At 33.2% G+C, this 24,302-nt stretch overlaps 1 long non-coding RNA gene across 1 annotated transcript; it reads left to right on the plus strand.

Annotated features, from left to right (window-relative positions):
• Positions 1-11,690: 11,690 nt before the first annotated feature.
• On the plus strand, positions 11,691-18,246 carry LOC145807675 (uncharacterized). Its single transcript, XR_014350949.1, has 2 exons — positions 11,691-12,008; positions 17,935-18,246. It is a non-coding gene; the product is annotated as an uncharacterized LOC145807675 (long non-coding RNA).
• The last annotated feature ends 6,056 nt before the right edge of the window (positions 18,247-24,302 follow it).

Consider the following 24,302-nt stretch of genomic DNA (forward strand, 5'->3'; position numbering starts at 1 on the left):
AGTATTTTTTATTTTTAAACGCATCTAATATAAATACACTTAAAAAGTATAATATTTGTGAAAAAAAAAATTCTTTAAAAAATATACTAAATACCAAAAAATAAAAAAAAATCAGTATATTTTTTTGTATTTATTAATTTTTTAAAATATTTTTTCACAAATATTTTACTATTTAGATACATCTAAGTAAAGTGTATCTAAACAAGTAAAAAAAAAATTACTTAAAATTTAAAAAATATTCACTAAAAACAAAAAAATATGAAAATTAAAAAATTTAATTTTCAAAAAACTGAATTCAAAAAATTGAAACCAAATATGCTGAATATTATTTTAAAAACAAAATTCAAAATGGTGTTTGGGAACTTTACTTATTGACTAAAGAGTCACATTTTTTTGAATTTTTTTTTATTTTTAGTAATTTTTTACAAATTGTATCGTTTTTTTTTCTTTTTTTTTTTTTGCTTTTTTGATTTGTCTTGTCTATAATAAGGGTGAGCATGATCCGGATTGGTCCGGATTAGGGTAAAACGAGGACCAAGCCGTTATCAACGGTTCCTGAAAAATTAAAAACAATCCAATCCATTTATATCGTGGAACCAATCCGAACCAATCCGTTTAAATATGGATTGAATCGGTTTAGGATCACAGATTCACATAATTAAATAACAAAAAAAATATATAATATTTTAATTTCATAAAAATATAAACATCTCAAACAAAAGCAATAAACAAAAACAACAAACAAAAGCAATAAAACTGGACACACAATACACAAAGTAGAGTTCTCCTCTATATTAAAACTAAATATAGCATCAAATAAAAGTAATAAGAAAACTAGTTTAGCTTTTATATGAAATAAGAAATGATATTATGTGGGAGTGTCTATAATATAAATATAGGCTATTTGTATATGGTTCGGATCTGTTCTAATTCAAAACCGCAAGGTTCAATACGAAACTAATATGTGGCTTATGGATTTTTAAATTTTCAATCCAGAACAGAACCATGGATTCAAAAAATCAATCCAAACTTACCAGATTGGACTGAACCGAGTCGGATTATGAATTATACGGATTTCTTGCTCGACCCTAATCTATAACATTCTATAAAAATTAAAAAAAATTGCCTCTCACAATAGGCTATTTAACGAAGGTGAGATGGCAATTTCTGTTGGAAAAAATGATTTTATAGTGACTTTAATGTGAAATTAAAGTAGGTCTCAAACATTGGTTGACGTGGAATTAAATGGGTTTAAATTTTTTGTAACAAGGTCTTTACACCACAAGAATTACTAAAAATCATTGAGAATTGAATGAGAAATTGTCTCATTAATATAGCCTCATAAATAAGGTTTTGGGAATTGTGTGTAGCTACCAATCCCACATTGATTATAAAGGAAAGTTTTGATGGGTATTTAAATATCAAGATTTTGATAATGGTATGAGCCCTTTGGGGCATCCAAATTTCTGAAAGAATGGAGTTATGGATACTTCAAGGAAAGGCTTGGGTGAAGACTATAGTCCATGTTGGTTATGGCAAAATTGCCACACACACTCCGCCAGCCCGGACCGGGCCGAGCCTGGGTCTGTGGGTCATGGATCTTGGATCTTGGGCTTGAGGAAATGGGTTAGGTTTGGGCTGTGCCGGATTGGTGGTCCACAAACCTAATTTTTTTTTGCCAAGTCTGCTATAGATATACACATTTGTGTATACAGAAAATATATCTCAGATATTTTTTCCCATTAATTTTGGTCCATTCTCCAGCAGTTTTGCAGGAGTAATGGCCATTACACACTTGTGTATACAGAAAATATATCTCAGATATTTTTTCCCATCAATTTTGGTCCATTCTCTAACAGTTTTGCAGGAGTAATGGCCATTAGTTGCCGGCCTTCATGGGCATTAGTTGCTACCTTTCATGGCTGGAGGCTCATCCCCTCTCCTCCATGGTGTATAAAAGGAGACCCATCTCCCTTGGTTCTGATACAGAGTTTTTGCTTCCAGAATATATCAGTCAGTTTGCTTCTCCTATAATATATTCTTCTTGTGTGAGAGAGTATTGCCATTGTCAGTTTGCCAAAACTAACAGAAAGTGCTTCTGCGTTAGCCGGTCTAAACTGTCGTATCATGAGAGACAAAAGTCGACATTTCTATAGCACCTACAGTGAGACGGCTAATATATTTTAAGGACACTGTGGTGCCACACAGGTTTCAGTTTAATTCTTTGTTTTCTATATTTCAGTTCCATATGTATTTTTGTAAATCATGTTATATGTTATGTAATTTAACTGATAAAATATGAATTTAATTGTTTTATTTAATTAGCTAATTTCAACAACAATCTTAAAACAAATTATTAATTTTCATGAAAATTGGACTAGTTATTTTTTCCGGTTGGTACACTGTTATAGGATTGTTCACTATTTCCATGAATTAGGCTGAACATATTCATATTCATGCTACTGTGCCACCAAGCCTGTAGCCTGTCCCCTTTGCTTCTTCCACATCTTTGATTATAATTCCAAGAAAGCACTCTTTGTCATATATGAATTTGATTAAAAATTAATTTGCTTTATAGATTCAATCACCTGTCTCACCTTGTTATTCTTGAGTACAAATTTTGATTGTCCTTTGGTGATTACACTGTTTGGTGCCCTTTGTTAATTTTTTTCTTTTAATTTGGAAAAAAAACATAAATAGTTAAATAACTGAATTCAAATTTGTTGTGCATGATTAAATTTATTTAAATAAATAAATAATTGTCGGTTAGGTGTTTGTTTTATGTACATGCTAGTCTTGATTAGATAATTCATTGACTTTATATATACGGCTACTGTTTGTTTGATACATACATGATTAGCTTAATCAATTATATTCCAAACCTACACTGTTTCTTGTATATTAGTGCATAATTAGGAATACGGTGGCATAGTAAGCCCACTGCTGCATGATTGCCAATTAATATATGTAAAGGTCTGTTCTGGGTTTTTTCAGTTTGATTAGAATGGTTTCATATCTAGATCTCTAGCATAATCTATATACTTATTTGGTGTAGTATGATTTTATGTTGAGAGCGTGATTCATAATTTCTTACCATGCTTTGTATGTCATTTTATTTTATAATTTTATAATATAATTTGTATGTTCATAAGTGTTTAAATTTTATTTGACATGCTAATTAGTTTCTAGTATACACTACAAGAAAATGCATGTTCGGCGACTAAAATTTGCGACCAAACCAATTTTAGTCGCCAAAAACACCACATTCATCGACTAAATATCGGCTTCGGTCGGCATTGATTGAAACCTTTTAGCTACTAAAGTGTTTTCGTCGCCATATAGTATCATTGGCGACCAAATTTCCCTTTAGTCGCTGTTTGTTACCCGTTTAGGCTACCAATATTTCATTTTGTCACCGTATGGTTTAATTTGGCGACTAAACATTTTTGTCGCCAAAAAAAGGTCATTTTTGTGATTACTTTTTGACGACCAAATCTGGGTTAGTCGTTGTATATTCAGTATTGCCGACGAATTTTTGAATTTAGTAGCCAAAAAGGAATCTTTAGGTGACCAATTTTTTGTCGCCAAACATGAATTTTGGCGACAAATTGTCGTTTAGTCGCGAAATGTTCGAATTTTTTTTTAGAGGGAAAATAAATAATTTTCGCGCCCAGTACACATATATTGCACACACAGTCTTTTGTTCTCTTTTGTCTCGCTCTCACACACCGACATCAACATACCAAACCCGTCCCTACCAAACGCGTCGCTTGCCACCTACGATCATCACCATCGCAAGCCACCGGCACTCGCCACCAGCACCACTGCAAATCGGCGATCATCACCATCGCAGGTATGTTTCTGTCGTCTCTCTCCCTCTCTGTCGATCTGGTTCTATCTGGTTGTCGATGTCTCTCCCATCCCCTTCTCTGACGATTAATTTTAGGGTTTGACATGTTTTTGTCCTTTCATTTTCCATTTATTTCGTACACAAATTTTTAGGGCTTTTCCTGACTTCGTGAATGGGTGTGGTTGACATTGCGGATTGTCCATTTGGATTTTGGATTTGGATTCTTTTTGTATCGTTTAAATGCGCCTCTGTTTCGGAGAAATGGTCATTACAATGCATAGTATAGTAAAAATGTTGTGTATAGAGGACATAATTTTAGTAACGTATTTGGAATATATGATGTTATTATTTGTAATTGGAATACATATAGTTCGTTCGTACATAAGTTTACATTATTATTTGTAATTGGAATATATGTAGCAGGTGTTCATTTTGGTTTTATGGTTCTAAGTGAACCATGTAGATGATACATACAGGTTGTATACGTATTACAGGTTGCGGTGGATACATACAGGTTTGGACGAAATTTAGTAAAATTAAACAAACAAAACAAAAATATAAAATGACACTTTTGGTGACAAATCAATTTGTAGTTAAGAAGAAAAATCTTTTGGCGACTAAATTTTTAGTAGCCAAAACGAATAAAAATAGTTATGGCGACTAATAATTTAGTAGCCAAAAAAACTGGAAAATAGATATGGCGACTAAACGTGCAGTGGCTAAAGCTGAAAAGACTTTTGGCGACTAAATTTTTGGTAGCCAAAACAACTCCAAAACAGCTATGGCGACAACCTATTTTAGTAGCTAAAACCCAACAAATTTTTGGCGACTAAAGATTTAGTCGCCAAAACATAAGAAAATAATCATGGGCGACTAAACATTAGTAGCTGAAGTTGCACTATTAGCGACTAAGAATATTGCCGCCGTAGATGTTGTATTTTTTAGCGACAAAAACATTAGTAGCTAAATAGTTGAGTTAAAATATTTAATGAACGGTTTGGGCGACTAACGTTTTAGTCGGCAATGTCTGTTATCCGCGACTAAGATTGTTTTCATCGCCAATACTTGTTATTTTTGCCTACTAACACGTTAGTCGATATTTTGTACTACTTATGGCGACTAAATGAATTTTAGTGGCTAATTCCTTCGGCGACTATGTATGGCCGACAAATCCAACGACCAAATTATTTAGTCGGGAAATACTTTCGGCGACAAAAATATGTACTTTTGGCGACGAATTTTTTAGTCGCCAAAAGTGTATTTTCTTGTAGTGATAATCAACATGTTCAATATGGTTACATACTAGATTAATTTACATGTTTTTATTTTCTAGATTTAAGTCAATTTACATGCTTCTTATTCTAGAATTATTTACATATTAATTATTATAGACTTATTTGCATGTTAATTGCTAGAATAATTTATAAATTTATTACATGTTCATTGCATTGGAAAAATTTAAGCATTTGGAGTTATAAAAAGTTTTGTAACTTGTCCATTTATGTACATGTTTATTGTGTAAATTAAATTGTAAATTTAAATTTGGGAGTTATAATTTTAATTGTATAACTTGTCTAGATTTTTAATTTTATTTAATTTAGCTATTAAATTAATTTATTCTTTTACAATTTCTTTAGATTATTTGGTTTGTTTTTTGTTGTGTTTTTCTGCTAAATTTCTTTACAGAAATAGCTAAGCGAGGAAATGAGTTTTAGACAAATAATCATTCTATTTGGATTGGTTTACTTTTATTTATATTTGAAACAATTTTTGCTTGAGATTTATTTATTTTGTTTACCAAGTTGTAAAAGCAAGTTTTATTTGCTTGTATTGTTGTAGCAATTTTTTCATTGCTTGTAATTTGGTTAGCAATTTTTAAATTACTTGTAAGTGTTGGACCTTGGTTTGTTTTAACCTAGTCTCATCCCTTGGAAAAGCTTAATTTTAAAAGTTGTTTCCCATGAACTAGGAGTCAACATGCTCTTGAAAGTGTTGTCAAAAAGGTTAATCGGGTTTTAAGTGGGACCGATGCGACCACTCTAGTCTTCCTGGGAACATTCTTGACCATGTTCGATTTTAGGTAAAGTGGTGAGACTAATTTTGAATTAAATTTTCAACTGTGGGATTTTCTAGTGTTAAGTTTTATTTCTGGAAAAGTCTGTTGTATTTTTCAGAAATGACAATTGTTACCGATGCTGCTGCTACTATCAATGTTGGTGGGGAGAAGAACCCTGGGACCACTGGTTTGCCAACCTCAACTATGACCTCTATGGTCAACCCTGGTGTTACTCCGACTGTTCCGAGAGGACCACTCAGTTACCATGAGTGCCTAGAGAAATTTGTTGGGGTGAACTTCAAGAGATGGCAACAAAAGATGTTGTTCTACTTGACCATGCTGAACCTTGCAAAGGTTTTGAGCGAGGATCTTCCAGCCATGGCAGAGAATGAGTCAGACAGGCAAAAGGTCATGGCCCTTGCACATGGAAGCAAACAGGCTATCTTTGCCGGAACTATGTGTTCAACAGCTTGGCAGACTCACTTTACCATGTGTTTTGTGCCAAGAGCTCAGTAAAGGAGTTATAGGAATCTCTAGACAAGAAATATAGGACTGAGGATGCTGGGGCAAAGAAATTTGTCATTGGCCGATTCCTGGACTTTAAAATGATAGATTCAAAAACTGTGATGAGTCAAGTCCAAAAGTTCCAAGTGATCTTACATAAAATTCATGCTGAAGGGATACCTTTGAATGAGTCATTCCAAGTTGTTGTGATCGTGGAGAAACTTCCCAATGGTTAGAAGGACTTCAAAAACTACTTGAAGCACAAGCGCAAGGAAATATCAGTTGAAGACCTGATTGTCTAACTCCGAATTGAGGAGGATAATAGAAAGAAATGAGGGAGTACCTCATCTGTGAAGGCCAATGTCATTGAGCATGGCAAATCTTCTAAGGTGAGGAAGAAGCCCCCTGTGAACAAGGGCTCAAAGCTGGGGCCAAGAGGTAGTGTTGCAAAGAAGCCGGCATACAAGTTGCAGGAACCTGTTTATCGGTTCTTAGGAAAGTGCTACAATTGTGGTAACGAGGGGCATTAGACTAGTGACTGTCGCAAGCAGAGGAAACTATACAAAACCAAACCCTGTGCTCACATGACAGATACGCAAGAGCACTCCCGTGATGAGGATGACATGCACTTGTCTGCCGTTGTCTCTGAAGTGAATATGGTGGGTTCAAACTCAAGAGAATGGTGGATTGATACTGGGGCTACACACCACATCTACTTTGAGAAGAAGCTGTTTACAACTTTCGAGCCGGTTATAAATGGCGAGAAGTTATTTATGGGGAATTTTGCTACCTCAATTGTTGAGAGGAAAGGAAAGGTGGTCCTGAAGTTGACCTCAGGAAATGAGCTGACCTTGAATGAAGTCCTGTATGTTCCAGACATTCGTAAGAATCTTGTCTCGGGGTCTTTTCTTAGCAAACATGGTTTTCGCATGATCTTTGAATCCGACAAGGTCATTCTGGCCAAGAGTAGAGCGTATGTGGGCAAGGGATATATGTTGGGGGGTATGTTTAAACTCAATGTAATGACTCTTATCCCAAAGATAAATAAAGATACATCTTATTCTGCTTATATGCTTGAGTCTTCCAATTTGTGGCATGGTAGACTAGGAAATGTGAACTTTGAATCTTTACGTAGATTGATCAAGTTAGATCACATACCATCTTTTAAGATTAATCCGAAACACAAGTGTGAAACTTGTGTTGAAGCAAAGCTGACAAGATCTTCTTTTCATTCTATTAAAAGAAGTTCAAGCCATTGGACTTAGTGCATAGTGATGTGTGCGACTTAAAGTTTATACAATCACGTGGTGCAATAAGTAGTTCATCACTTTTGTTGATGATTACACTAAATATTGTTATGTGTATTTGTTCAAAAGCAAAGATGAGGCTATTGACAAGTTTGTTTTTTATAATAATGAAGTTGAGAATCAATTTGGCCGCAAGATTAAAGCTTTAAGAAGTGATTGTGATGGTGGGTATGAATCACTGTTTATTGAGATTTGTGCTCAATCCGGGATTATCCACCAAACCATAGTGCCTTATTCTCCTCAGTCAAATGGAATTACTGAGCGTAAGAATAGGACGCTAAAGGAGAAGATGAATGCAATGTTGATAAGTTCTAGATTGCCACAAAACATGTGGGGGAAAGCAATTCTTTGTGCAAATTACATTCTTAATAGAATCCCTCGGAAGAAAGTAGACAAGACTTCATATAAATTATGGAAAAGCTGCAAGCCTTCTCATAATTTTCTATGAATGTGGGGGTGTCTTGCAAAAGTGGCAGTACCTACACCCAAGCGGGACATGATAGGTCCGAAAATCGTGGATTGTATATTCATTGGTTATGTACAGAATAGTAGTGTATATAGGTTTCTTGTGCACAAGTCTGATGTTTCAGATATCCACAAGAATACCATAATGGAGTCAAGGAATGCGTCCTTCTTTGAAGACGTATTTCCTTGCTGAACCCGAGGAGAGGATCAAAGTTATGAGAAAGAACTTGAAAATGATCAAGTGGATGATCAATCAGAGGATCAAGATAAGGAAGTAGATAAGCCAAGAAAAAGTAAGAGGGCCAGGACTGGTAAGTCCTTTGGCCCAAACTTCTTGACTTATATGTTAGAGGGAGAACCTCGAACTTTTCATGAAGTTGTGACTTCACCTGAAAATCCCTTATGGAAAGAAGCAATAAAGAGTGAAATTGACTCCATCTTATAGAACCATACTTGGGAGTTGGTTGATCTACCCTAGGCAGTAAGGCCTTAGGAAGTAAGTGGAGCTTTAGGAGAAAAATGAAAGCCAATATGTCAATTGATAAATATAAAGCTAGGCTAGTTATCAAAAGATACAAGCAGAGAAAAGGCTTGGATTACTTAGATACGTATTCACCTGTAACAAGGATTACATCCATTCGCACGGTGATTGCGATAGCCACTTTACAAGGTCTGGAGATACATCAGATGGATGTAAAGACAGCTTTCTTAAATGAAGATCTAGATGAAGAAATCTATATGGAACAATCCAAGGGGTTTTCAGCTCTGGGAAAAAATAAGAAAGTCTGTAAGCTTATCAAGTCATTATATGATTTAAAGCAAGCTCCTAAGCAATGGCATGAGAAGTTTGACAATGCTATGTTATCAAATGGATTTAGAATCAATGAGTGTGACAAGTGCATATGTTAAAGACACTGACAAAGGTTATGTCATTTGGTGTCTATACGTAGATAACATACTTGTTGTTAGTAGTAATGATGAAATGATTCGAACTATCAAGAGATTGTTAAATTCTAAGTTTGACATGAAAGATATAGGCCTTGTAGATGTCATTCTGGGTATTAAAATTACTAGAACATCTAGTGGTATTGTACTTTCTCAGTCTTACTATGTTGAGAAGATACTTGAGAAATTTGGTAAATCAGATACAAGTGTGTCTAGGACACCGGTAGACGTGAGTCTACATTTGACCAAGAATAATGGTGAGAGTGTCTCTCAGCTAAAATATTCTCGGGTCATTGGAAATTTAATGTATTTGATGAGTTGTACATGATCGAATATAGCCTACTCTATTAGCAGGCTTAGTAGATACACGAGTAATCCGAATGCCACTCATTGGAGAGGCACTATACGGGTGTTAGGTTATTGACACTACACCTAAGATTATGGGCTGTATTATACTAGATACCCAGCAGTACTAGAAGGGTCTAGTGACGCTAATTAGATATCTGATATAAAGGACTCCAAATCCACTGGTGGTTATGTGTTTACCCTCGAAGAGGCAGTTGTGTCTTGGAAATCTTCCAAGAAAACGTGTATATTGAGATCAACGATGGAATCTGAGTTTATGGCTTTGTATAAAGCAACTGAAGAAGTTGAATGGCTTTCCAGTTCGTTGAGGATATTCCATGTTAGTTGAAGCCTATGCCTGCTATCTGTATTCATTGTGATAGCCAATCGACGATTGGATGGCCACATAGTCATATATGTAATGGAAAGTTTAGACATATCCGTCGTAGACATAATTCCATACGACAACTACTCTCTAATGAAGTTGTCTCTCTAGACTATGTAAAGTCTAAGGACAACATTACAGATCCGCTAACCAGAACTCGAGAGTTAGTAGAAACGTCATCAAGAGGAATGGGGTTAAGGCCTTTAGTATTGTTACCGAAACAGAAAACCCAACCTAGTTGACTGGAGATCCCAAGATCTAGGTTCAAAGGGATAACCTAATTTTGTGTAACAAGTGAATCACTGAAGAGGTAAACCCTCTTGCCCATTCCTTTGTACAGTGATAACTAGTGGGGGTGGAAAGTTAAGCTAATGCTTTTAATGACCTAAGTGATATGAATAGTCAACCGTGGTATAATGAGATACCTTTTATAGGTCACCTATGTGAGTACGAAGTGGGGTCGCTTCTTTAAGAATTGGTAAGGCCGAATTCTTTAAAGCCACTCACTAAACCAGACTAGTGTTCTAGGGTCATACCAGACACACTAGTGAGAACAAGAACAATGGTTGGACTAACTCCTGTATGAGGTCTATTGTCTCAGTTTACACAAACGATAGAACAGTTTAAGACATCGCGTTCACTAGTCAGCTAATAAATCCGATAGGCTTTCACTACGAAAGGTTCAAGGCCAACAGCTACCTTTTTTGATGTTGTGTGCTCTCTCTCCGAGTCTTTGTTGTAAATGTTGTCCGTTTTCTTTATTCGGTCAATTTTTATTCATGTGGGGGATTGTTAGAAAAAATAGTTTTATGGTGCCTTTAATGTGAAATTAAAGTAGGTCCCAACCATTGGTTGAGGTGGGATTAAATGGGTTTAGATTCTTTGTAACAAGGTCTTTACACCACAAAAAGAATGACCAAAAACCATTAAGAATTGAATGAGAAATTGTCTCATAAAGATGGCCTCATGAATAAGGTTTTGGAAATTATGTATAACTACCAATCTCACATTGATAATAGAGGAAAGCTTTAATGGGTATTTAAACCTCAAGATTTTAATAAGGGTATGAGCCATTTGGGACATGCAAATTTTTCAAAGGAATGGAGTTATGGATGCTTCAAGGATGGGCTTGGGCCAAGACTATGGTCTAAGTTGGTTATGGCAAAATTGCCACACTCGCGCGCCTGCCTGCCTAGATTGGTCCAAGTTTGGGTCCAGGTCTGTAGTCCATGATCCATGGGTCGTGGATTGTGGATCTTAGGACTTGGGTTTGGGCTTGGGCTTAAGGCTTGAGGTTTGCTGGAATGGATTAGGTTTGGGCTGGGCCGGATTGGTGGTCCACCAATCTAATTTTTTTAGCCAAGTCTGCTACAAATATACACACTTGTCTATACAGAAAATATATCTAAGATATTTTTTTCCATCAGTTTTGGTCCATTACTCCAATAGTTTTGCAGGAGTAATGGCCATTAGTTGCCAGCCTTCATGGGCATTAGTTGCTAGCCTTCATGGCTGGAGACTCATCCTTTCTCCCACATGGAGTATAAAAGAAGACCCATCTCCTTTGGTTTTGGTATAGAGTTTTTGCTTCCAGAATATATCAATCAGTTTGCTTCTAGTATAATACATTCTTCCTGTGTGAGAGAGTACTGCCATTGTCAGTTCACCAAAGCAAACAGAAGGTGCTTCTGCGTTAGCCAGTCTAAACCGTCGTAACCTAGGAGACAGAAGTCGATGTTCCTCTAGCACCCACGGTGAAGCGACTAATCTGTTTTAAGGACACTGTGGTATTACACAAGCTTCAGTTTGATTCCTTGTTTTCTATATTTCGGTTCCATATGTATTTCTATTAATCATGTTTCATGTTATGTAATTTAGCTGATGAAATATGAATTTAATTGTTTTGTTTAATTAGCCAATTTCAACAACAATTTCATCCTTATTGAAGATTGCCTCACAAGATTGCATCGTTTGGGGCTTCTTCGGTAAGCTCATGAAAGATGAAGCTTCTCAAACAAGCTGGCTTTTAGCTGTTGCCACATGTGCTAACTCAACTGTCTCCTAAGGTTTCCTCCATAAGCTCTTGTACTTTAAAAGGTGTAATTGTTGGCTAGTGCAAACTGTTCTGAATATGGGTCAAAAAACAACGAGGTATGCCATTTTTCAACTTCTATATTCCATTAGTTGTGCAATCCAATTCCTACTTCCATTATCCTATGTTTGTTTGATGAAAAATTGTCTTGGCCTCTCTGTTTCTGAGTTTGGTTTGTGCTGATACATGTGTGGTTTGCCATGAATTTCTACATTATCCTATGTTTATTTGATGGAAAATTGTGCAATCCAATTCCTACTTCCATTATCCTATGTTTGCTTGATGAATTTCTATATTATCCTATGTTTGCTTGATGGAAAATTGTCTTGGCCTCTCTATTTCTGAGTTTGGTTTATGTTGATACATGTGTGGTTTGCCATGAATTTCTGTTGCCTGTTATACCTTCTGCTCACCAACTATTTGATGTAATGCCTAAATGAACAATTCACCGCAAACCAATTACAACATGCTGACCACTATGTTTTTACCTCTAACATCTACGAATTTACACGTGATTGTTTATGAATCCAATGTCCTATTTACTACTAACATAATTTTGCTTGTGATTGTTGTTGCTGGTATTCTTCTTGAATCCTGTAAAATGATACCTATAAATAAAATAAACATAACTTACATCCCCATAAGATATTGTATGAGTAGCAACTACCAATACATTCAAAGAATAATGAGTTAATAAAAACTTGTGCATATGTAGCTGTAATGAAAAATGTTGTTTGTGTTGTGTGTGTGTGTATTTTTTAGAGAAAGAGAGAGAGGGACCTTTGGTATAGACCTATTATCTCACCATACTGCTCAAAATAACTGCAAGGAAAAATACATACAAGTTCAGCCCTCATCAAAGCTCATGAATAATGCTAAAAATAGTAGTACAATGAACTAAAACAAACTCCACAAAAACCACAACTACCTTTAGAAAGCTACTCCTATCACAAATGGTGGCTTTTGCTGAAGTTCTGTTTCATGGAAGAAGAAAAAAATCCTGGAGATAAAATGTGTTTACTTGGGAAAAATCCTTTTTAAATTGATTCTTTCAACTAGAAAAAAATATCTTGGCCATGAGGTAGTGGGTGAAGAAAGCAAAAAAAAAATAAGGAAAGAAAAAAGTGAAAAATTTGTTAACAGTGGTGTTCCTTGGTACACACACACGCACACACACACACGCACATATATAAGAAAGAATGATAGAAAGATGGTTGGTGGCAATGATTTGTATGGCAACAAAGATTAGGACTGCGAGATAATGTTGTGGATGACAATGAATGGTAACAGCATGCATACAGGTTAATGAAGATGATGGAAATAACTAACTGCAATGAAGGTGGTGTTTTGTTGATTTTGATGTAAAAGCCTACATGCAATGCCTAAAAGTATAATACCAAGGCAACAAAAACTAAGAGACTGGATAGAAAAAATGTGGAAGATGAGCAGGGTTTTTAACTTCTACTTAATGACCCATTCATTAAAAAAGGCCCAATAAAATATTTTGAATTCAGGAAAAAAAAGGTAGAATTTGCGTAATTAAATTGGCAACATTGTGTAGCTAAAAGTGAGGTCTAAGCAACCCAAAGTCAAATTGCTTAAGAAAATAAGGATTAAGACAATGGAGGAAAAAATAGAATTATAGCGATTCCGGTTTTGACCCGACCCATCTTGTACTTTGGACTCGGGCTTTATGGTTTCAGAATATTGTTCATGTCTTTTCCCCTTATTCTTTCTTAAGTTTAGCCTTTGGGTTGTCATGGTTGTGTTTGGAATAGGTTGGTTGCTTGGTTTTCAAACCTTTGTTGCTCAGATTTTTGGTCCTCCGCTCGAGCATCACTTTGTGCGCTTAAGCGGGCTTTGTAAACTCTCAGTATTTTTGCAAACCTGTAAAATACTGGAAGAGTGTATTCTACACTCGAGCGGCATTTCCTACGCTTGAGCGGGTGGATGCTCGAGCGGCCAATCTTGAGCTCAAGCTGTCATTCGTCTGCAAAACTTCTAAAAGTGTGTATTCTGCGCTCGAGCGTCACTTTTTACGCTCGAGCGGACTATGTGTATATCAGTCCGTGAAGACGACTTTTTAGTTCACTTTTTCATTCCTCTTTCTCTAAAACTCTTCAAAACCCTAGATCTTGTGTGTCTGTATATATTTTAGATGTTTATACCTATATTAATGTAAATAATACTTTTTAGACATCTTATATATTATTATGTTATAAACTGCACAGTAAATTACTGTGGACTTTACAAAAAAACGTAACAAAACAAAAGAAAAGAAAGGAAGAAGAAAGCAAAGAGAAAGAAAAGAAATAAAAAATAATAAATAAATAAAAACAAGCAAACAAACGAGGTGGCGGTGGCTAATCACCCTACCCCTCAATTATATATATATATATATTTATTATAATATTATATTATTTATATTATTATTATTTGATTTCTTTTTGCAAGTACTTTGCCAATAAAAGGAGAAAGAGGAAAGAAGAATGAGAGAAAGGAGAGGTATAGGGAGATCAGATGAGAGCAAAGGGCTTCCGCCTAAGGCATGAAAAGAGAAAGAAAAAAAATAAAAAGAAAGGGAAAGTGGGAGTGTTTAGTTTGTAAATATTACTGTGTGAAATTATTTTTATGTCTTAGGATAGAGATGAAACCCTGACCAAATTGTATTCAGTATTTTTAGTTTTAATTTGATTTGGATATAGTTGTATAACTTTTAGATATTTTTGTACAATAAATATTTTATTCAAATCATGTTATACAATGTTTTTTACTGCTGTATATTAAAATTGTTAGACGAGTCATATCTAGTAAAACAGGTGAAACATCAAATCGTAGTTTAGTGGTGACGGTCCGTGCTAAGCGAAGATGATTCGTGACTTTCTGGTTTTAATATAAAAATCTTCTTAACGATGTATTTTTGATCAACTTATATCACAGTATCCACATCAATAATATTTTAATGACTGAATACAATTATTCTCAATTATGAGGTTAGTGGTGGATTGGAAATCCTAAGATATTTATTTTATTTTGTTTATTCAATTGTTTAATTAATTAGTTTAATTTTCACTCCAAATATTTGAAAATAAATCTAATATTTAAATTAAATTATTCATTATTAGTCCTCGAGATCTAGTCGTAACCGCTATTCTATGTAGTAGTTGTTTGGTGCCACTGCTATTCAATTTTTGGCACCCCTACCAGGGACTAAACATAGAATTATTTAATTTAGAGATTTATTTATAAATAATAAATAAATAAATAATTTTAAAAATTGAGTTTAATTTCTTTTTGCAGGAGAAATATAAGCTTGAACCAAAAATAAATAAAAATTATAAATAAATAAATAAAAATTGATACCGTGTCACAAAAATGAGATACCCATATTGGACATATAACTTGTAGATCAATTACCTATGTTGGACATATAACTTGGAGGATAAATAAAGACTACTGACTACTAACTTCTGACTACTAACATTTAATTTATTGCAATTTCTTTTACTTTGTGCATTTGTTTTTTTTTTCTTGGTGGTTTATACCGATTTTATTTTATTCCAATTTAGTTTATTGCAATTTTTGTATATTTACACTAATTTGCAAGTTTTAGCTGGTTAAAAAAAAAAAGTGAGTTTTTGATAAAACATAAAAAGTGGAAATAAGTAAAATTGTTGCACTCAGGTAACATAAAATTAGTTTATTATGTTTTATTTTATTTTATTTTGTGTGTTTTCAGTATGGTGTGTCAGGACAAAATTAAACGAGTTTACCTTTTAAGGAAACCGCTGAGTAGGACCAAAAAACTTTGGTCTGAGATGGGTTACTTAAAAGAAAATTAAAATTTTTAGCCCTAAAACATCTTGGAATCTAATGATAAAAGACCAATTTTTTTTTTTATTGTGTTTTTCTTCTCAATCCTTTGTGGTATGTGCCATTGAAGACAATGTCAACTAAGTCGGGAAAGGGTTTTGTGTTTTTATTTATTTATTCATTTGTTTTTTGATTTGTGTTATTTTGTGTGTTTTAATTTTTAGTTGTGTTTAAAAAAAATCAAAATTTATTTTTGTGTATGGCTGTGTTTAAAAATGAAAAAACAATTTTTTTTTTTATTCTTTGCGTATGCCGGTGTGTGTGGTTTTGTTTTTGTTGTGTGTTGTGTTTAAAAAAAAAAAAAAAGTTTTGCAATTAATTGTTAATTTTATTGCCTTAGCATTTAATTATATTTTAGTTTATTATACTGTCTTTTGATTAAAAATAATTTTTTAATCTCATATTAATTCGGATGATTTGCACATGCACATACCTGCTTAAATATTCTTCGATTAATTTTTGAATTTAGACTTGAACATCTTGACCATGTGAGATTTTGAGCCTATCATTCTTTTTAGAGGGTTATTAAATTACTCTTAACTATTCATTTGGAAGCGCACTATTTCGTTATTCAGTTTCATATTTTTCACTTTGGTTTAATGTTGAGAAATCATTTTGCATTTATACTCTCTAAAAATTATGAAAGTTGAAAAATTATACCAAATTCTGGGAAATGATTTAGGCTATTTTTGTAGTATTTGAGCTTTAACATTTCTTTCTCAAAAATCCTTAGAAACCAATTTGAGCCTACATTCCAAACATTTCATTCAATAAACCCTTGGTGATAGCTAGCCACTGTTTTCATGAGCAAAAAAATGAAGGAATTGATAAGGAAGATGATAGAGAAGAACCAAAAAAAAAAAAGTTTAAAAAGAAGAAGAAGAAAAAGAAAAAGGAAAAAAAAAGGTAACATTATGGAAGGGAATCTACACTGATATATATTGTTGAAGAAAAAGAATGTCAAAATTATGAAATAATAATTTTAGCTGTTCTCTTACACTTAGAAAGGAGATACCAATTCTTACCCATTTTATTACCTATCCCTAACCTTGTTTGACTAACCCAATAACGTCCTACTTGATCCCAAAATTGGTAAAATTTAGATACAAACATGACAGATAGAGGTGTTAGTGTAATTTTTCAACATTTAGCATTCTTTGAAGAGATTGTGTTCTTTCATGCTAGCGTCTTTCATCACTTATATGCAAGATATTTTGATTTGTTTATATTAATTCCATTCGCATATATTGAGAGTACACAAATTTGCACCGTATCTAGTAATTCATTTGTTGAGTGCAATATTTGTGAGATTTGAGTCAAAACATGCTTCTGATAGAATTAGGGTTTTCTTTCATTAAGAGATTAAATAATATTTTTGTTGGCTATAATTTACACACACACCAATATAGAGATAGATAAATTATTTTTACTAATTACTAGTATTCTAAACTCTGATAATTCGTTTGCCAATATATTAAAATTAACAATTATTGTTGTGAATATTTTCTTTAAAAAAATGTTTTAATTTTTTTTTTTTTGAATTTTGTGGGTATATTCATTATACCCCACGAGACTACAACTCGGCTACTAGGGGTAACCTAGGGGTTCAAAGGCTAGCTGCATATGCGAAATACGATCGTGTTTGCTACGAAAATGGCACAAATAAATTTTCTTTCCTTTTCTTTTCTTTTTAGTTTGCTTTGCTCGAGGACTTGCAAAGTGTAAGTTGGGGAGTGTGATCGGTGCCTAAATGTACACATTTAATCCCCCTAGTATATACTTTATTAGTTTATTAATTTGTATTAATTTATAACTTTGTGTGATTTTTGTGTGTTTGTATATATTTTAGATGTTTATACTTATATTAATGTAAATAATACATTTTAGATATTTTATATATTATTATATTATAAAGTGCACAGTAAATTACTGTAACGTAACAAAACAAAAGAAAAGAAAGAAAGAAGAAAGAAAATAAATAATAAATAAATAAAAACAAGCAAATAAATGAGGTGTTGGTGGCTAATCACTCCACCCCTTAAATTATATATAGATATATATTTTATTGTAATATTATATTATTATTATTATTATTTATTTTCTTTTTGCAAGTACTTTGCCTATAAAAGAAGAATAAAGAGGAAAGAAGAAAGAGAGAAGGGGGAGGCAGAAGGAGCTCAGACGAGAGCAGAGGGCTTTGGCACAAGGGATGAAGAGAGAAAAAAAGAAAATCAAAAGAAAGGGAAAGTGGGAGTGTTTAATTTGTAAATATTACTGTGTGAAATTATTTTTCTGTCTTAGGATAGTGATGAAGCTACCAAATAATTGGGGTAAGTTGTATTAGTATTTTTAGTTTTAATTTGATTTTGATACAGTTGTATAACTTTTAGATATTTTTGTGCAATAAATATTTTATTTAAATCATGTTCTACAATGGTTTTCATTACTGTATATTAGAATTGTTAGACGAGTCATACCTGGAAAGACGGGTCATACATCAAATCGTAGTTTAGTGGTGACGGTCTGTGCTAAGCGAAAATGATTCGTGGCCTTTTGGTTTTGAAATACAAATCTTCTTGACGATATATTTCTAATCAACTTACATCACAGTATCCACATCAATGATATTCTAAGGACTGAATACAATTACTCTCAATTATGAGTTTAGTGGTGGATTCGAAATCCTAAGATATTTATTTTATTTTGTTTATTCAATTGTTTAATTAATTAGTTTAATTTTCACTCCAAATATTTGCAAATAAATATAATTTCTAAATTAAATTATTTATCATTAGTCCCTGTGGATTGACACCTGGTCTTAACCGTTATTCTACGGAATAGTTGTTTTTACTTGGTTTTAAATAGAATATTTTGGTGTGCAAGCAACCATATCAATTTTCAAACAAAACCTCATTTACTTTTTAAAATCACATTTAAGTAAGGAAATTCCAACATTTCAACCCAACCCAACCCAACATTTTATACATTCCCACAACCTTTTTCAAGAATTTGTTTGAAAAATTCATCTTTTACATTTTAAAATCAAACACTAGATTTAACCCAAAATTTCCAAATCACTAAACCTTTTTCAAAGAACAAATAACTAAGTTAAGAATCATACCAAATGTTGAAGAATCTCTACCTTAAGACTAGAAGAGGAAGAGAGCAAGAGTGAAAGTTTGATAAGGTTGAAAATGAGATCCTCACCGATTAAAATGAAACTTTCAATAAACTCTACCTTTTTCTGCAAGGAACTATGGTGAAGAAATCAATGGATTAGGGAGTATTTAGGTTTCAAGGCAAGAACTAAAGAGAGACAGTAAAGAAATTAAGGTTTAGAGTGTTTTAGAGAGAGAGTGAGAGTGAAAAAGTGACAAAAATCTCATTTTCCCTAATTTGATATATGCACAAACCGCTCGAACGACCAAACCACCACTCGAGCGTATGACACAATAAATGACACAGCTCGAGCGACCAAAAAACCGTTCGAGCGCATAATGATCCCCTCTCAGAAGTTTAAACCTGCAAAAGACTGCTCGAGCGAAGAAAAGACCGCTCGAGCGAAGATCACCCATTCCCAAAAATTTTACAAGTCTGCAAAAAAATACTGAGAGATCTCAAAGATTGCTTGAGCGATGCTTTGATCGCTCGAGCGACGCTTTGATCGCTCGAGCGACCAAAGCATCGCTCGAGCGAACCCAAAGTGAAACAGACCGTAACTCTTTTGAAAAACTAACTCCTAACCTGTTTCAAACACAACTAACAATTCAACTCAACTATCAACAAGATGATAAAGGACATAAACAATAATTAAAGATACTGAATCTCGAATCTAAGAGTATGAAAAGGGTCGGGTCTAACCCGGAACCGTTATAATTATCTTATATGAAAATGAAGAAAAAATAATTGAAAGCAATTTTATAACTCCATCGCGACCCCACATGCTCCGCGGGTGGGTCCAACTAGTATAGATAAATTTAAAAATTAAAAAAGTCTTACAAAAATGTAATAAGCTAAAATAAGTCCAAAAAAAACTCCATTATTTTGGCTTATTTTTTGTCTAGTCTAGTTTTTTTTTGAAATTAAAAAAATAATAATTTTTTGATTCATCTCATCAAATTGGATCCAAAAACTTAAAATTTTTAATTTTTTATAAAAAAAAAGTTCAATAAAGGCGAAAACAAGTCCAAAAAAAAGTACCAAAATAAAAAATAAGCAAACCACAGATACCTACTTAAAAAAATTAAAAAGTCAAACATTGCAACAAGTTATGATTTTCAAGATAATTATAAAAAATTATTCCTAAACACATTAAGTTTTTTTCATCTCAGAAATGTTTTTTTTTTTTTTAAATCATTACAAATGTCAATTCCCAAACAAAGCCTAAACTCATCATTTAAAAAATAAATAAATAAATAAAAAATAATTTTAAATATATTTTTCAAACTTGTGTTATTTTTGTAAATTTATATTTTGGATATATGATTTTAAATTAATGTTTATGTTTTTAAGACACTACCTATTACCTATTGAAGTGGTGTTTTTAAAACAAGAATTAGGCTTTGAGTTGGGGCCATTGTATTTGAACCCAAAAATCATTTTAGTAGGCCTAACTTAAATTTTAAAATTTTAACTCCTATTATATATTAATGTGAATTTATTTATAAGGACAACATATATTGAATTCTAAAATAAAATATATATATTTTTTTTATCATGATATACCTTAATCAATTATAAGTATTCTTCTTATTCAAATATCATCCTATTTTTCCCCTAAATTTTAATTATTTTCTTTTCTTTTTCTTTCTCACTTCAAAACTCTAATCTACTCTATCAAAACTCACCATTATTATACACATCATTATTTTTTATTTTATTATATTATATTATTACTTACAAATAGAAGAAAGTTTGAACAAAATCAAACAATGGATGAGAGTAATAATTAAAACAATTTTTTAAATCAACCCATCAGAGAGAATGTAAGTATTCACATAAATATCAAAATATAATTATTGATTTCTGTATTTTTTTACATAAAAGCGAATATTTAGCCCATTTTTCGTCACTATTGTTCGGACTTTCAGAACCAAATAGATTCACTTTGTTTGGTTCTGGAAGTACAAACACAAAGTTCACCATCTCCTTCTGTTTTGTCGTCCTCCTTCGCCAGTGCCGCCTTTGGCGATGCTAGATTCCTTGTATGTACGTGAACACAAGAAAGATTTTTCAAAAGTAATTTGAATTTTTTTAATTTGTGTTATTTGGGTATGCCTAAAAAAGGTAATTTGGAGGAAAAAATAAGGTGTATTGAGAATAAATTATAACCCTCAATAATTTAATAGGGTGTATTGAAAAATTGGGCTCACATAAATATTTTTTGGGTGTAAATAAAACTTTCCTTTGAGTTGGGATCTAGGAAACAATTGTTGTGAGGTCCGTGGGGCTTTTCTGAGTCTATTTTAATGATCTGAGCTGTTATATTATAGAGTTTGTCAAAACATCATTTATATAAAATATTAGATTAATCATATATTTGTAGCCTTGTGATTGGCTTTTAATTATTTTTTAAAATATTATCAAAATCATGATAGTCGTTTATTTTCTTACAAAAAAATGTGATATTGTTATTGGTCTACAAATATTCAATTAACTTCTTCTTCTTCTTCTTCTTTTTTTCTTTCATAAATGATATATTCAACTAACTTTGCAATATGAATAGTTCAAATCATTAAAGTAGACTCAGAATAATCCCCCATAAACTCACAATAATTACTTTTGAGTTGAGATTTTAAAACAAAATTTTCAAATGAGTAATGCTATGAATTTTAAAACATTATCTTTAAAATTACTCATGCCAACGTGGCAAGAGGTGGGGACTTAAATTTCTAAAAAATCAATATCAAATAATCTATATCATTTAAAAACCTTAAACATTCATTTTTATTTTTTTCTCTCTAAAATTTCCTACTAGGAGCAAAGGAGTGGTGGTTTCTATAACTCTCCAATCCCCCTCTCCTCTTATTTCTCTTTCTTCTTGTAACGCCCCAAAATCTATGCACAAAGATAGTACAAATACCATGGTTCCTTATGATAACTCGGAATAAATCCCTAACACTTTGCATTACATGATCATGAAATTTATACAAAATAATTCTACATGCGAATATACATTCAATGATTCCTAGTGCATGAATCTATAGTATGTAGAACGTTCAATCCAAAAATAAATAATACCCTCAAGGGCTTACAAATTCCAAGGTTTAAGTCCGATTATACAAAAATGATTTCTCGGACCCATACAATTATAGCCCTTGGCTAACAAAATATACCACAACAAAACAAGAGCCTTGTGCTCTCAACATATACATCCACGCCCTAATTCAGCAGAATCACCACATCCTTTCCTGCACCCAAAATCCCATAGGGTGAGCATAAAGCCCAGTAGGAAATTCTTAACAAAGTATATATATTTTATACATGCTTTCCAAAATGAAATGCACATGCCATGCTATGCTTTTTGAAAGGAAATCACATTTTCGTCCTTTGAAACCATCATGCTTAATGACAACTTGAAATCTCAACAATTCAAAAATTATCAATTTAGTTCACGGGGCGGTAAATAAGATTCAAGCAACTCCTAGGTTGGTGTCTGCAAATAGGTATAACTAGCATTACCAAAACCCCACTTTACCGGTTGCTAATCAGAAGGGAAGTGGTATCTCCTCCGCGAGTGTTTTCGGTCTTTCACCCCGGACACTCAGGCCAACTTAATCAATTTCATCTATAATTTCATCTACACCTCCTATCCGGACTTACCAACGTATTTACTCCAAAACAATTCTATGAAGTTTCAATCACAAACCTTCTTTTCTCAAAGTAAAAGTTTTCAAACTCAATTCAAAATTTGTAATAACAAATTGAATGGATATGCAAATGCCACAATTATCAATGCCACATATTCATTTAAATTCATCAATGAGTAGCAACATTTCCATACTTTGTGCATTCCCAACAATTTAGTCATTACAAGACTATATCAACATTTGGACAACAACTTCCAAGATCAAAATTCTCATATTCCATGAAATTCATCATTTGTATATAAAATAAGAAAATTTTCAATCATTCATTCATTTTGGCACAAAAGAAATATAATAGTAACAATGCCATCCATGAATTCTCAACATCTTTCAAAACTCCCAAATTTCTAGGTTTTCTCACCACAACTATACATGCCCAAATCATTTGAAAGGATCTCTCCAAAAATATTTTTCTTCAATTAATGTAGTTCAAAACCCTCAAGAGATTATTTCAAAGAAACAAGGAGTAAAGCCACCTTCAAAATTATTCACATTTTTGAATAAAAATCAAAATTTCAATATTATCAAAGGGGGTTTCAAAACCAATTATATCTTACAAAAATATATATAAGAAAATCCCTACCTCAAGTTTTAGAGAAGAAAAGAGATGAAACCCCAAATCCAAATGTGACGAAACCCGATCTTCATCGCACACAACGAAGCCCTCGAGAAGTTCCAACTTTAATGAAGGATGTAGGGTAAAAAATCCAACGGATTTAAAAAAATCAAGGTTTTGATCTAATTTGGTGTAGGAAATGTAGAGAGAAGGGAGAGAAAAAGGTTTTTAGGGAGAGAGATATAATGAAAAAGTGATATACACTCAATCCCAAAGAGAGAAAAGACAGAATTTTTCAGACTTAGCGGGTCCCGCACGTGCAGAGCGTCATTCCCTCACGTGCGACACTCTGTCCCCGCATCTCCACTCCACCCCCCTGCATATAATGCAGTGGAGCACTCGACTAGCCCCTGTTTTGCACACAGCGGCCTCACCTCTAACACGTGTAGCCCCACCTCCCACACGTGCAGCCTAAGCCCTCGCACGTGCGGCTCTGCCCTCCAGTGAGGAAAATTTTCCAGTCATTCGAACAAGTGAAACTTGAGATAGAAATAAATAAATAAAAGCAATGATTTTGAAATAAATTTCCAATACAACAAACCCAAACTGATAACAAGACTCCTGACTAAACCCAACACTCTAACAAAGGCAAACCCAAGGTTAAACAATGAGGAACGTGATGAATAATGTAACCGGTCATCACAACCTTTCCACCATAAAAAATTTCATTCTTGAAATTTAAATCAAACCCCTCAAACAAAAGAGGCCTCAAGCGACCAAAACCATGCTAAATACAATTTTAAATCACAATATCCGTTCACAACAAACATTCCCCATTTTCATCATGGCTTCCAAGTGCCTTAGTTGCGATAGTAACAACAATGGTTTCGAGATACAACATATGCACGGAACCTTCCAACAATAATAATGGTAATACATAGTAGTCTCATGCCCAAAACAACAATACACACAGCAACACGTGGTTAATAATTTTAATACATTTCTCTCAAACACTATGAAATATTACAAAGAAAAACAACTTAAACATTTACAAACAA

The sequence above is a fragment of the Camellia sinensis genome, chromosome 14 (genome assembly GCF_055761805.1).
Source record: "Camellia sinensis isolate YWXY chromosome 14, ASM5576180v1, whole genome shotgun sequence".
NCBI classification, from domain to species: domain Eukaryota; kingdom Viridiplantae; phylum Streptophyta; class Magnoliopsida; order Ericales; family Theaceae; genus Camellia; species Camellia sinensis.